Source organism: Chlorocebus sabaeus, chromosome 18 (assembly GCF_047675955.1).
Source record: "Chlorocebus sabaeus isolate Y175 chromosome 18, mChlSab1.0.hap1, whole genome shotgun sequence".
Taxonomy (NCBI): Eukaryota; Metazoa; Chordata; class Mammalia; order Primates; family Cercopithecidae; genus Chlorocebus; species Chlorocebus sabaeus.
The window spans coordinates 71,427,402-71,442,968 of NC_132921.1; the positions used below are offsets into that span (position 1 = coordinate 71,427,402).

Consider the following 15,567-nt stretch of genomic DNA (forward strand, 5'->3'; position numbering starts at 1 on the left):
TTGAAAGGACCAAATGGAGAAATGGGTTGAAGTTATGGTTCATGAATATAATGAAGTATTATGTGGCCAATAAAAATAGCACATGTACACCTGTAATATGGAAACAAGGAAAACATGTTCTCATGATGATTACAGTGACATAGGCAGATTATGGGAGGGTAATAACAGAAATAACATGATGGTCCTTAATAGTATTTAATTTCATCTACTCAATTATTTTGTAAAAGTCTTCACTACCAGCTCAGTATGAAAATATTGTGTTTTGTGTTTTGCATTAATACTGGGCTCTGTAACAAGTAGAAAGGATGTAATTCCTATCTACAAGAAGCCAATGGCTATAGGATGAGTAAAATGTCAAAAGAGATCTAGAGGTGGTGTAGAAAAATTGCAGACTTTTTGGCCAGAAGATTTATGTTTAAGTTTCAACCTTAGCACCAAAGTGGACAACCACTGGCAAATATCTTAACCTCTCTTAGAGCCAGTTTTCACACCTTTCAAGTGAGAATAACGATAACTACTACCTTAGGAGTTGTGATAATGGTACATGAGGCTAATAAAAATAAAAGTACCTTATAAGCTGTAAAATGCTATTAAATATAAATGTGTTTTCTGCAAAGCAATACAGTGAAATGTCAACTTTAGAAAACCTTCCCCTTTGAGGTTTTTTTCACTTATGAGATCAGAAATGCATCTTTGGCCTGATTAATAGTGAGTTCTTGTAATCAAGCATCTCTGAGACTTGTGTGTGTCAGATAGCAGAGAGGTTACAATGGCATAAGAGGGTCAATCAAGCACCATGCACTGTGGTCCTGGCATGCACCATCAATTGAAGCTGTGTCCACCAACAAGCCCATGCTTGTCTTTGTCCGTAGCGGGTGGTGGAAAAGCCCATCGGGGATGGATGGACACAGTCACCTGGAGTGTCCATTCACTTTCATCTTCCCCAATGCCCTGTACACAGATTGTGCATCCAGCTCTGGCTGTGGACCTGTGGTGTCGTGATGACCTGGGATCATCAGAGAGCAGGAGGCCATTCCCTTTGGTGCCTCTCATTCCCTTTGTGCTGGCCAGCACATCATTAGGCCTGATGGAAGGCTCTGCCAGGCCCTTCCCCACCGAGGGCCTCATCAAGTTTCCTTGACAGGTGAGTGGGGTCCATTTTGCTGGAAAGACTCTGGAAGGCTAGAGAAGAGACTGAGTGCTCTCTCTCTCTCTCCTATGGGAAGGCAGTGAGCTAGTGCCCTGTTGGGAATGCAGTGGGAGAATTCACCAGATGCTTCCAGCAAAGCCGGGAAGTCCTAGTGAATTACACGATGATTTCCACAGTGTTTATCAAAGATCTTCTGCTCCAATATAAAGCTCCCAAATATGGTGTTTCATGATGTGGCTGAGATGTGGCCAAGTGTCCAAGACACATAAATATTTACTAAATAAGCAAGCAAATGCACTTGGAAATGCATTTCTGTCTCAGTATTAATGCGGTGGTCATTGGCATTGATTCTCAAAGTGAGGCCGTTTTATGGATCATTCTCAGCAGGGACTAAGAAAACATATCGATGTCCAGATCTTTTAAGATCCAGGAAGCACAGGCGGAGAGTTCATGTTTTCCAAGGGAAGGTAACATTTTTGTACCCCAAGAGTCAGGAACCCCGTGCAGTGCTGAGCACAGGAGAATTCAGAGGCGTTAGCTTCTGTGAGACTTGGGTTCAAGTCCTCGCTTTGGCCCTCCCTGTGACTATGTGCAAAAACTCCACCTCTCTGAACTTCAGTTGCTTTGTCTGTAAACGCTGTCCATGTCTCATGGGGTTATTGTGATGATTAGATAAGATAATATGTATATGTATAAAGCATCTGGCCAATATCATGCACTCGTTAAATATTAGTTTTCCTTTTCCTTGAATTATTGGATTTGTTTTGAAAACCTTGGGGTTCTACCAAATCTCACACTCCTTCCCCAGGATGTTCCTCTGCAGTCCTGGTGTATATATGCAGTGAAAGTGAATCCACATGTTCTTCACTTGTGTATACTAAAAACATCAAAATGTTATTCCAGAAGATTTGTTTGATGTTCAAAACACCAAAGTGGCAGCACTGAGTGGCATGCTCTGAAGATGCCTGTCTCGCTGGATTTTAAAGTGGCACCAGTCAGTGCCTTTAGCATCCCTCCACTTACACTGGTCCTAGCGATAACACGGGCTTATACAATAGCAAAGCCTGGCATATGATTGCATGTTTTCACAAATATTTTCCCGTTTAATCATCAAAACAACTGTGTGTGTGTGTGTGTGTGTGATCAATGCAATTGTTATCCAACCTTCCAGATGGGTTTAAGCAGAATCTCAGAGGTTTCAAGCAACTTGTCTAAAGGCAAAAAGCTGATAATTGGCAATAGTGAGTTTCAGATTATATTTTCAAATGTAGAGCATCCCACAGCTACCTGGAGCCTAGAAATTAGAGGCTGTTCAACATGATTAATCTCTCCCTTTGCCTTACTTTTTCTTGGTTTCCTATGGGAATTCCCACAGAGGTTTTAGCTTTTAGGCAAATCTCATGGATTCATTGCTCAGTAAGCAAAGTCACTGAGGGCTGGGCTCAGTGAAAATTTTGCAGGCTGAATGATTAAAAAAAAATCTGGTAAGGATCACAAAATTGAGGGCCAAATGGGACCTTCAGAGGCGCTTTCATTCCTGGAGGCATTCAGGATTTCATTCCACGATTTTGATTGCAGTCCTGCTGTGTGCCGGGCTCTGTGCACGATCATGAGAGCCAGTGTCAACCACAGTGGTTGTAGTCCTGGTTGTCAGGACTTTAGGGCCAATCTTCCAGCCAGCCCTCTAAGTTCACAGGTGTAGGAAGAGGCCTGAAGAAGGGACATTACTTTGCTCCAGGCCACATGGCTGGTTAGTTAGAGGCAGATTCACACTTGTCCAACTCTGGCCAAGCTTCACCCCACTCCCACAGAGGCCACTCAATTTAGAAGAGAAAAGACATCCAATGCTATGCTTTCCTGTGTAGCAGTGGGAAACGTACAAACGCCCGTCTTCCTGGATAGCTGTCCCAAAGCTTTGGAGTTTTCTTCTGATCGCTATGCCATGGTTCGTGGTGTCCCCTTGGTGGGTACTCATGGAAGGAAAATCAGAAGTGTTTCCATGGTCCTCACCCGGTGGCTAGGTCTAGGTCCCACTTGCTCTCAGCAAGCAGCCAGTGCCACCCCTGTGATCTGATGGGGGCTGAGGAAGCCTCTCAGTGCACACTCCCCGGGCCACCTCTTCACACTTGGGAAGGTCCAGTGTGCCCTGAGCCCCATTGCTCCTGTCTCTGTGTGGGCCCACTGCTTTCCAGGGGAGGAAGGCAGCTCCAAGGAAAGTTCAGATTTTTGGTGGTGCCTCATAAACCCAGGAAACAGGAAAATAAGCAAAAGAAAAAAAAAAAAGCCTCACAGATGGGGGATCGGTCCTAAAACATCAGGCCATTTTCTGTCTAAATCAAGACATCTGGTCACTTTTTTCCGGCAGGACAAAGAGTCTTTTTTTCCCCAAGCCAGGATTTTATGTCTTTAATCTTTTCCAGAAGAAAAGAGTTCTCATTACGTCTGCATCTTATCACATCACTGTATATCATAAAGATGCTGTTATCGCCTCTTCCTTCTGATTAACTGGCCCTGAGTGATTCTAGCTAGTGTTATTAGCTGTGCTCTAAAAACAATGACACTAGTTTCACCCAGCCATCAACAGAGGTCAGATTCATAGGCACTGTTGAGTAATCCACAAGAATCTCTGCAAGCTCTTCATAATAAACAATGACGAGAACAGTTCTTTGTCCAAACCACGGCTAAGAGAGCCTTTCTGTGCAGATATGCTTTGGCACCTGCAACTGGAGTTTAAAAGCCGCCAGCAAGCTCAATTCCAGCATGTAACCTCACTAGCTGGCTTGGTTTCCTGAGTCAAAATAACCGAAGGGACTGGAGATGTAGCACCTGGTGTCTTAAGTGGCCAAGCAGCAAACAGGTGTTATCCCTTTATAAATTAACCACCCTTTGGAAAGGAGCTTGACAGAGAAGAGAGGTTTTGTCTCCAAAATTTAAATGTGGAAATAGAGACATGTGGATATTAGAATAACGTGCAAGGGGCCAGGTACAGTGGCTCATGCTTGTAATCCCAGTGCTTTGGGAGGCTGAGGTGGGAGGATTGCTTGAAGCCAGGAGTTTGAGACCAACCTGGGTAATAGCAAAACCCCATTTCTACAAAATACAAAAATAAAAAAAGTTAACCAGGCATAGTGGTGTGCCCCTGTAGTCCCAGCTACTCAGGAGGCTGAGGCGGGAGCGCATGAGTCCAGGAACTTGAGGCTTCAGTGAGCTATGAGTGCACTTCTGCACTCCAGCCTGGGTGACAGGGCTCGATCCTGTCTCTAAAAATCAAAAAAGAATAGCATGCAAGGATGACCATGATAGCAATGATGACTATGATGTTAACGATGTGCTGACAATGCCAGTCACTGTCATTTCACAATAAGTGCCCTGATGTGGGAAGTACAGGATGGATGCTTGGGGAGCAGAGCATAGCGTAACTGACCCCGTGGTCAGTAGTTTTCAAACGTGGCTCTCTGTTAGACTTACCTGGTCTGGCCAGCCTACCCACCCCCAGCACCCCAGGGAGTCTGATTTAATTGTTCTGGGTGGGAATGGGGCCTGGCATTGGTACTGAAACTCTCCAGGAGACCTTCCTTTGCAGCCAGGGTGGAGAACCTCTCCCTTTGGTGAAATAACCCAATCTGGTGGCATCAGGAGGGAATGCAACAGTCAGTGACTTTTCAGCTCCTTCAAGAACAGGCAAGCTGAAAAGTGAGAAAGATGGTGTATTAGTCAGGGTTCTCTAGAGGGACAGAACTAATAGGATATATATATACACACACACACACATATACACATATATGTATACACACACACACACATACACACATATATATATGGGAGTTTAGCAAGTAGTATTGACTCCCATCATCACAAGGTCCACAATGGGCCATCTGCAAGCTGAGGAGCAAAGAAGCCAGTCTGAGTCCCAAAACTGAACTCGGAGTCTGATGTTTGAGGTTTGAGGGGAGGAAGCATCTAGCAGGGAGAAAGATGTAGGCTGGAAGGCTAAGCCAGTCTGGCCTTTGCACATTTTTCTGCCAGCTTTATATCCTGGCTGCACAGGGAGCTGATTAGATGGTGCCCACCCAGATTGAGGGTGGATCTGCCTTTTCCAGGCCACTGACTCAAATGTTAATATCGTTTGGCATCACCCTCAAAGACACATCCAGCATCAACACTTTACCTCCTTCAATCCAATCAAGTTGACGTTAGGTATTAGCCATCACAGGTGGTCTAGGAGAAGGGAACAGGAGGAGCGGGTGTGAGGGTTAGAGGTGAGGGACGGATGTCTGCCGGGAGGAGCGGGTGTGAGGGTTAGAGGTGAGGGACGGACGTCTGCTGGGAGGAGCGGGTGTGAGGGTTAGAGGTGAGGGACGGACGTCTGCCAGGAGGAGCGGGTGTGAGGGTTAGAGGTGAGGGACGGATGTCTGTCGGGAGGAGCGGGTGTGAGGGTTAGAGGTGAGGGACGGATGTCTGCCAGGAGGAGCGGGGGCCGTGGTGCAGGGCGGGAGCATTGCAGGTGAGTCAGGATAGGGTGAGGGTGGACATGGAGGGGCAGGTAGGGGAGGGGTGGCGAGGGCTTTGTGGGACAAGCTGCAGGGTCTGCATGTCCTCCTGAGAGCAAGGGGAAGCCACTTTGGTGGCATTTCACAGGGTAGATGGCATCAGATAAATGAATGAATGAATGAATGAATGAATGAATGAAATGATTGTGGCTGCAATAGGGAGAATGGATTGGAGAGCGACAAGGCTGGAGGCCAGAGGCCAGGGAGGAGGCTGTGCTTTAACCCAGGCGAGAGGAGATGGTGGCCTGGGCAGAGGGAATGGCTGCAGAGCGGGATTCACATTATAGTAGGATGGGGAACTGACAGCATTTCACAAGGAACTGATATGGAAGGTGAGAGGAGGAGTGAGCGTTTCCCAGGTTTTCCTGCCTTTCTCAGGAAACGCAGTGCCTCAGTGACTCCACACTCACCGCCCCCTCGCACGCCTTGTAGCCCTCCCCTGCACTAATCTGCGACTCCGAGTCCACCAAATCCTAGGAGCAGCAAGGCTCCCCCCCGAGAAGTAACCCCCTTCCAGAAGATGGCAGCTGGGTGTGTCCTGTGTAGGTCTCCTCCAGGACTACCTGCCTTTTAATCTTCCCGTTCACTCTGGGAGGGCCACAGCACACAGAGGTGGTGGCAGGGCCAGGCCTCTCCTCACATCACCAGCGGTGACTCTACCTCCCTCCAAGCATCAGGATGCCCCTCCCTTCCTCTAGCCCCCCCGCCCTGCCTTCCATTCATCCGGCGCCGGCTCTGTGGGAATTGTGGCTGAAGTCATGTGTGTAAAAGCACACTCTCTAGGAGAGTACACAGAATTCACAGGCCACACTAAAGCCTTGCTTCATTTAACTGCTCCTGGGACCTTATCGCTCTGCTGACTGGGATCCTGAGCCTGAGCGCGCTGGTCCTCGTCAGGGGCGATTTCCTGCCAGGTCTGCTTGCCCTGGGATTCAAGTCCCTGAACTTCCCCGCCTGGACCGCACTGCTTAGCGCTGACACCCTGTTGTTCCTGCAGAATCTCTTTGGTTTAGGAGATACTAAGCCAATTCAGTCTCAGTGAAAGTTTGTCAGGAGCTGAGTGATCATTGTCAAAGGTCAGTCTTGACTGGGCAGAGGTAGATATGCGGGGAGGACGGGAAATGACACAGGGGAGGAAGCAGGCTCCGGGAATTAGGCCGGTCAGGGTCACACAACAATAATACCTTCCCTTTGCTACTTATTTATTCTATGTGCCCAAAGAAGGTTTGCAGGCACAAGCCTCAATTCTAAGTCAAAGCATAGCCAGCAGCACAGCCAGCGCAGTGAATTCCCCATGGCTCTTTGCGGCTGCCTGGTCCCCATCCCATGGACACGCGGCCCACATGTGTTTGCTCCACAGAGATGAGCTAGCAGAGCCGGGGCAAAATCCCACCTGCCCCCTCGGGCCCATCAGTGTGACAGACACCAGAAATACTGGTTTGGTATTGCACAATTTGTACAGTTCATGATGAGCGAATGGGATTTCGGGTGGTCTTGACTTTCCTTTTTCTTCTTTTCTGTGTTGTTTGAATGTGTTATCTTTGTAATCATAAGAAAAACAAAGCTGTGTGTTGGAGAGAAATTTGGAAGGCATCGTCTAAAGAGATGTGCAGTAAAAAAGAATGGAATAATGCCTTTTGCAGCAACATGGATGGAACCGGAGGCCGTTATTCTAAGTGAAGTAACCCAGGAATGGAAAACCAAATGCTACATGTTCTCACTTAGAAGTGGGAGCTAAGCTATGCAAACATAAAGACAAACAGAATGGTACAATGGACACTGGTGACTCAGAATTGGGGAGAAGAGAGTGGGGGGAGGGCTGAAAAACTACATACCGGGTACAATATATACTACTCAGGTGATAGGTGCAGACCTCACCAGTATACAATTAATCCATGTAACCCAAAACTATTTGTACCCCTAAAGCTACTACGAAAAGAAATGAGTGAGTTATTTTGGTGAAACTAAATACCTAGTTGGCTAAGCCTAACAGAGAAATGCTACTGCTGAACCTCAGAGAAGCTTGGGGGCCACCGTGGCCACGTGTGCAGCCTGGAGAACTGAGCCGGACTGAGTTTTGCTGGGAGTGACAGTAAAATGTAAGTAGAAAAAAGATCAAGTTATTGGGGACCTTGCCCACAAGGGCCATGGAAGGACCCCTCGGGTGAACAGAGCGAACCTTAAGACCCTGTCTCTGGGAGGCAGGTGACACCGAACGCCTTTGAGTCTGGTGTCCTTCGTCTGCTGCAGCCCAGTGTCTAGCCGTCCTGGCTCAGTGAAATGAGGCAAGTGAAAGAAAATGCTCAGGAAAGCATCTGGGCATCTCAGAGAGATGGCCCAGGCCCTTGGCCTCAAAGATTTTGAATGAATTCTGAGCCTCTTCTCTTCCACCTCATCCTGCTCTGGGACAGGCCATCGATGCCTAACAGCGCCTGCCGCTCAGGGCCGTGGATGTGTTGGCCTCGCTGTCACGCCCCATCTGTGGCTATCAGGGAACCGTCAGCATGCTGCCCCGCAGACCCAGTCCACTGATGCAGGTGGCCATGCTTATGGCCCAAGGGCGTCTTAGGAGAGCAGTTCTGCAGTTGTTTGTTTCCTCCCCCAGGTGTGCATCAGCAGGGCCTCAGCCGGGGCCGCAAGCCTGGAAGGCCCTTGGCAGTGTCCTCAGTGCACACAGTCATCTTCCATCGTGAGTCTGACCCATTTCTTTTAGCCATAGATATTTATGTTGGTTCTTTTGTTCTTCAGGATGAGTTTTCTCTTGTTTCCTGTGCTACTTAGGCTTAGATAGACCCACTCCATCAGCCTGTTCTCTGGGGCCAGAGATACCTAGGTCTCAGGAGTGACACAATTCAGGGATCCAGGTGGGATGCCTGCCATGCCATAGTGTCACAACCAGCATCCTATGTGGAGCATTCGGAGATTATCTGAAAAGCAGAAGGATCTACATCATAGAGTTGTTGTGAGGGTAAAATGCGCTACCTTGAAGGGCCTCATGCAATGCAGGGCACATTTCAGTTGCTTAGTACATGGTAGCCACACCGTCATACAGCACTCATTGTGGATGACAGTGTTGGTGGGCTGTGTGGGTGGAGGTCTCTGAGTTCTGGGTGGCACCTAAGCCCCACACTTCCTGCCACCTTCTCGGGCTCGCTCAACTTTCATGGCACTTGATGAAGAGACTGCAGGATGCTCAGGCTGGCTGGTGCAGCAGGATTGGGTGTGGCTTCAACTAGGCCGCTGAGAACTCTGACAATGCTTTGCATTTGTAAGTGGAGGGGAGGGAAAACTTTCCCTGTAGTGAGATCTAGAAGCTTATATATGCTCTTCATAGGGGGCAGGGAAGGGGAAGGGAGACAACTTAGGGGAGGGTAAATGACTTTAACCCTTTGTCTGTGGCAAAGTCTGTCTGGGTGGCATGAACCTCCAGTTTGCTCTGCTGTGCTTTGAGTTCCCTCTTGCCTGGTGGATGAGGTTCCTGGGGAGGGGTTCATGACATCTAAGTTCCTTTGGCAGATCTGTCTTTGGGTAGAAACAAGGAGCTTGGAGAAAGTCCCTTCCTGCATCTGCTATTCCCCAAGTACCCTCGGTTTGAAGAAATTGCCAAGAGTGACTTCAATGTGCCCTTGTGTGTATTTTGGGGTGGCATTTCCTACACTCTTTTATGAACTACACGGCATACAAATAGAACATTGGAAAAAGTCACTTCCTGTGACTGTGCACAAAGGCTTTAAGTTGAGAATTGTCTGATTAATCATCACATGTGCTGTGAGAAATGGCGTGGAACCACTTTGTGGGGGAAATACGTCTTTTCAGAGCAAATATCTGAAGACGGAGATATGTGAAGATTCAGGGTGATCATTCTTAGCTGTTCCCTGCCCGTCAGCCACTATTGCTTTTATTTCCTCCTTTTACTGGAAACGGCTACTCCTCCCTTCATAGAATTTAGAAGTCCGGAGCTAGAACGGGCAAGAACATTTGCAGGGGAGCAGTGAGGCCTGAGCCTGGCCTGGGATGCATTCAGGGCGAGACAGCTTACAGCTTGTGACTCAGGACCTCTGCAAGGGGGAGGGAAGGAGGGTGACATGGACAGTTCTATAAGGCAGGTCTTTCTCTGAGGACTTTCCATTTCCTCTGTTCTTCCACCAAGGCTCAGTTGGGTGGTGAATTAAGTTAACTGGTCATTAAGATGAAAGAGGGAGGAGGAAGTTCAGAGCAGGGCTTGTTCTCCTTCCTGGAAAACAGCCTTGAGCTGTGGTTTGAAACAAGAGATGCTCTTTAAGGATTAGTTGTATTCTCAAAAACCACATCAGATGGAAAACCCAGAGTCACAGAAACTCTGGGCTTGGCTTTGAGTTGGAAGATGTTGCAATGATCTGAACCAGCAGTGACCTCAGAGGTGGTGGCCCTGGAAGGGATTGGCTCTCACCTGAGCTTCCACCTTTAGTTAAGGCTACAGCCTGGCTCCTGTCTACCGATCAGTTAAACATTGCAATCATGGAGCCAAAAGCTCACAAACTGGAGTGATTCATAGCACTGTAGGGACAGCTTACAATCCTGTTATCAGGCAAAGGTTTCCTAATGAAGACACTAGAAGCAATCGCAACAAAAGCAATCCTCACCAACACTTGATATTTTCTTTCTTTTGATAGTAGCTGTCCTAATGTGAGGTGGTGTCTCACTGTATCCTGCGCCGTTTTGATGAAGGAACATCAGGTCATGCTTCCTCTGCTGAACACCCTCTCAAGAGTATAAGCCTTGGCCTTCCTGGTGGCCTCCCAAGCCTGAAGGATTCCCAGTGACCTCTGGCCTCATCTCTGGATGATGCCCTGTCCTTCCCCCAAGCTGTTTCCCAAGCCCATCTAGCAGCCCCGATGTCCTTCTGTCTCTGCCTGATGTCTCCGCTTCACCGGTACTTCATATAAGGTCAGATCTTCAGAAAGGACTTCTCTGTTATTCCTACAAAATCAGCAGTCCCTCCTGTGTCTCTGAATCCCTCACTTGGTTTGCAGCCTTTCTTCTCTGCTGTATATGGAGCATCCAGAAATGCCACCTGGCACATAGTAGGTGCTTAGTATTTGCCAAATGAGTGAAAGAAAACTATAGTGAACTATAAACTAAGACTTCTGAGAGTTAGTGACATTTTTAGATATGAATTTATAGCCAGATTCTTACCAAATTCTATTTGTTTTCAGTGGATTCTCCTGGGTTTCCTGGTATATAATCATATCATCTACAAATAATGACAATTTTCCTATACTCCCCCCTTCTTTCCCTTTTTATATTTTCCAGTATAATAAATAACAGGGGTGATAGCAACAGCTTTATCTTGCTTCTGACCTTCCATGAAGTGTCTCTGAAATTCCACCATGGATGGCAAGTTAGTGTTGGCTTTAGATCTGAGGGATGAATTTTGTCATGCTGAGGAAGTACCGCGGGCTCCTGTTTTACTCAGGACGCTTTGATTACAGCCAAGGAAGAATGAAGGGGAGAAGAATGAAGGGTTAATGCTCATCAGCCCTCTTCAGCACCTATTGGGTATTAAGCTTTCTCTTTGACTCCTAGTGTGGGCATTATGGGTTTCCTACAACTGGACCGTCCTTGCGTCTGTACCTTTTAAACCCAGATGTGTCCCTGTGATGTGCAGCGAGCCCTTGTGGGCAGGGCCAGCCATGTCCCCTCGTCCCTTCGTCCCCTCAGGAGGCTTGCTGGGAACCGAGGCTGGCCGCGGTGGCAAGCTTCCCGGCGAGCCACTCAGGATGGCTTATTGTTTCTGAATTAAACAAACGAAGAATGAGATTCAATTAGAGGCAGCATAATGTAAACCGAGATGGATTTATATTTAGCATGGCAGAGACATGTGGGAAAGAAGGAAACTTCGTTCGTTTCAGAGTTGGGAAGTCTGCTTTGAAGTGTGGGGCTGGGCTTTCTGGATGCTGTCTTCACCTCCCCCAGACGCGCCCCCAGATGTTTCCCTTGAGATACTAAGCTTCTTGGGAAAGCAGCAGAGTTCAGTGGACAGCGAGCTTCTGATGCTTGCATGTAGGAGCCGCGCTGTCGCTGTTAAAGCAGCTTGCAAGGACGAGGCTACATTGTCCCCATTTCCTCATTTCCAAGTGGGTTGATGGAACCTCAAAATCCTGGTATAATGTGATTAAAGAAGAAAAGAGTAGATTTTTTTGTTTTGTTTTGTTTTAATGATGAAGATGTCACTACATTGAATTTACTTTTCCCAGCCAAATCCTAGCGAGTGCCTTACAGGGGAACAGCACCCTCTTTGTTATAATTCTGTTTGGGTGGGCTTTCGGCAGGCAAATGAGATGGGAGATTTCATGGATGTTTCTTAATTGAGAAGAGAACATGAATGTGAAACCTACAATAGTAACAGCAAGGACCAGCACAGGACAAAGCCCACTGCAAACTGAGTGCCAAGTGTCATAGTCTGTAGTTTAATCCCCACATCGAACTGTCCTCAGGAGGTGGGTGTCGTCAGCCTGGTTAGGGCTGCGTGCTGCGTGCCAGCAGCTGGGCGGGGCGGTGGGTCTTCATCAGGAACAGAAAGACAGGAGACTTGCTTCTTTCTCTTCCAGACCTGTGTCTTTGGGATTTTCCATAATCTCTTCTGGTTTGCTGGGGCCTTTTTGTAAGAGGACAGCCTGTTCCATGGAGATGTCGTTCATTTGCTGGGAGCTGCCCTGAAGGAAGGAATCAGGAGGGAATAACCGATACAGATTTGTAGGCGTGACTTTATTTTGTAACAGGGATTTTAGAGTTTATAGCAGGAAGAAAGCAAAGGTGAGTCCAGGGCTCTTGTTGCCTGGGTAAAGAGAAATTGAGCTCGGGCTTCCAGAGTAAGAAGGAAGTGTTAAGCGAGTGACCAGCATGTCTCCTTTGGAGAACCTCTGGGAGCAGCCTGGGGGAGAGGGAGCCAGGCCTACAAAATGTCTCGAAACTGCCTCTGGGGAAGCCAAATCTAGGGCTCACCCTCCAGGAAAGAAGAAAATTTTGGATGAGCAGAAACAAAGTCTTCCTGGAATTTAAACGTGGACCCTGCATTTCTCTAATCGCTTTGCGTAAAGGAATATTTTGTTGCTTTGGAAAAGAAGCAGAAACTTGTTTAAATGTGTGTTTTCTTTTAATTAATTATGTTTTTCTAAACACTAAAGCATCATGACTTTGTGTTCCCTCCTCCCCACTTCCCCTCTCTTCTCTCAGCCCTTTTCCCCTTCTCCCTGCTCCCTCCCCCTAGAAAGCATAGACTGGGGCTGAACTAGTTCATGGAGACCAGCCTTCACGCAGGGGAGTCTGTGGGACAAAGGGTCTTCTGCAATCATGCTGTTTTAGGAAGATTAGGAAAAATGAATAACTTCCTTGGAAAAATTGGTTTGGAGGATTGTTTTCTTCGTTAGACCTCTGGAAAAAATTCAGTGATATTGCATGAAGGGAAAAGAATTAATACAGCTCTTCCTCCCCTTTTCTTTATTTTTATATCCAGGAGTCACTGGAAAAATCAGACCTTTTCCCATATCACAGACCCAGCAGCAGTTTGGGCGTGCTCTTGCCTGTATATAGAAAGCATGTCAAGACCGATTAAATTATCTAATTAAAATAATGACCACAGAGAGCCTGTTTATTTTGGCCTGAAGAAGGTCAGCTCCAAGGGCCCCTTCTGTCCTGCTGAGGGTCCCTCCTCAGCCACAAGCACACACAAGACCCATGATGACCTGGCTCCTAATAACCTGCTCCCAGACACGTCAGAGTGGGACTCATGCCACCAGTGGGGACAGGACTCATGCCAGCTGGGACAAAAGAGCAATCTTTAAGACTCTAGACGTCCGTCTGTCTTTGTATCTGTATCTGTATCGGTATGGGTATCTGCGCTGATACTGTACTTTGTATCAGTCTCTGTATCGAAGCAGAACTTTGTATCAGTCTCTGTTCACCACAGCAACTTGAAGTGTGAGAAGTTCTGGTAAGGGTTATTTTTCATCTATACAAACATGGACAATTGTTTGACTCAGCTGACTGTAGTCTTGGGTCCTTTTTGCATTGTGAAGATAAAACCTCCACAGAGCATGTTGACCGGTAACAAGTGAAAAAAAAACGCTGCCAGATATTTTTCTTGGTGGTGTTTACACAGGGCTAGGTAATTGTTTGGACTAATTTGTTGTGAGATTGTTGGGCTGTCTTGACAATGTGCAGCTCAGCCTGAAGGGCACATTCCCGGGACCCTGTGCCACCGTGAGGATGCAGAGTATTAATGAGGGCTCATTCCATCAGGCTAGATCAGGGTTCTTTGGCCTGCGGTAAGATTTGGGGGCAGAATGTAAATATGCTGCACATGGTTTAATTTCAGGGAAGCCCGGGAGGAATGCACTGAGCCTGTCATCACTGCAAGCCCAGCGCAGGGTGTCAGCCCTGTGCAGGGTGTAGAAATGTTTCTATGGGCTTCAGAGACTTGCTGTTTGGTCTTGCAGTGATTGAACAAAGTGCTCCCTTTTCGGGTGGTTGGTTCAATATCCTGTAAGTCCTTAGAATGGAGGCCACAGCCTTGGAAAGCCAGAATGTAAAGCCTCATTCTTACTTTCTCCCACGGTCCCAGGAGATGACAGTTGGATGAGCACTCTGCAGAGGGGCGCAGGGAGGCAGCCGTTTATTCAAGGGAAGGGGAAATGTTGCAGCAACAGGTGAGAAATAAAAATTTCCTTCCTTCCTTCCTTCCTTCCTTCCTTCCTTCCTTCCTTTCTTCCTTCCTTCCTCTCCCCCTTCCTCCCTCCCTCCCTCCCTCCTTCCCTCCCTCCCTCCCTCCTTCCCTCCCTCCCTCTCCCCCTCCCTCCCTCCCTCCCTTCCTTCCTTCCTCCCTCCCTCTCTCCCTTCCTTCCCTGCTTCCTGTCTTCCTCTTTGTTTTCTTCTTTCCTCTTTCCCTCATCTCTCTCCCTCTCTTTTTCCTTCCATCCTTCCTCCTACATTTAATGAGTAACTACTATGAGCTATAAGTGTTAGATTTGTGATATTTAATAATATTAACATTGACTAATATTTTTATGAAATTCCTTAAACTTTGGCATGAGCCATCTTACTTTGGGATACAGGAAGAGAAAAGGAGAGCAAAGTGTGAGTTTCTGTAGGAAAAATTTTTACAAAATGGTATCGAGATTATTTTTCAATTCTGGGTGCTCTTCATTTCTTTGTGTAGATCTAGATTTCTACCTGGTATAATTTTCCTTCTGCCTAAAGAATTTCCTTAAACACTTTTTGTCGTGCAACTCTGCTGGAGGTGAATTCCTTCAGCTTTTATATGTCCGAAAAAGGTTTTATTTTGCCTTCATTGTTGGGAGATTTTTTTTTTCTGGGTATAGATTTCCAGGTCAACAGTTTGTTTTTTTTTTCTCCTTTCAATTCTTTAAAGATTGTGAACTGTTTCTTGTTTATCCTTCCAGAAATTTTCACTGCATTTGAAAGCCTAGACTTGAATCTTTATTTGTTTTTGTTAAAGAAGAATGGGCTGATTTCAGTGTCCATCTGTCTTTTGCTTCCTGATGCTCCTTTGGGTCTTTGCCTGTCGTTGCACACTGAACTATACTGGTTCGTTTTCTCGGCTGTATGGTGCACACGTGGTTACTGTGTCCCATTCAGCCAATCCCTTACTGTGGGAAGTTTAGACTTTCTGCCTTCTGTCTTTTTGTTGTTGTAGTAACAGTGTTCTTACTGATACATCTTTATGTTGTGCTGCTCTTAAAACGCTTCCTTGTTCGTGGGCGTGGACTGCATTCATTTGTTACTATTTAAAACTTTTGTGTTTTACTTTAAGTTCTGGGATACATGTGCAGGACGTGCAGGTTTGTGACATGGGTGTACATGTGCCAT

General features: G+C 46.9%; 1 long non-coding RNA gene across 8 annotated transcripts in view; it reads left to right on the plus strand.

Moving 5' to 3' along the window:
- The window catches only part of LOC103222771 (uncharacterized), a 132,947-nt gene that overhangs the window by 16,185 nt on the left and 101,195 nt on the right, over positions 1–15,567 (plus strand). For 5 of the 8 annotated variants that reach the window (XR_012089345.1, XR_012089348.1, XR_012089346.1 and 2 more), the window contains exon 4: positions 962–1,144. This is a non-coding gene — a long non-coding RNA (uncharacterized lncRNA). Of the gene's footprint in view, positions 1–961; positions 1,145–10,352; positions 14,388–15,567 lie in introns of all 8 variants that reach the window. The other 3 variants (XR_005234843.2, XR_012089347.1, XR_005234844.2) reach the window with 2 other exon arrangements.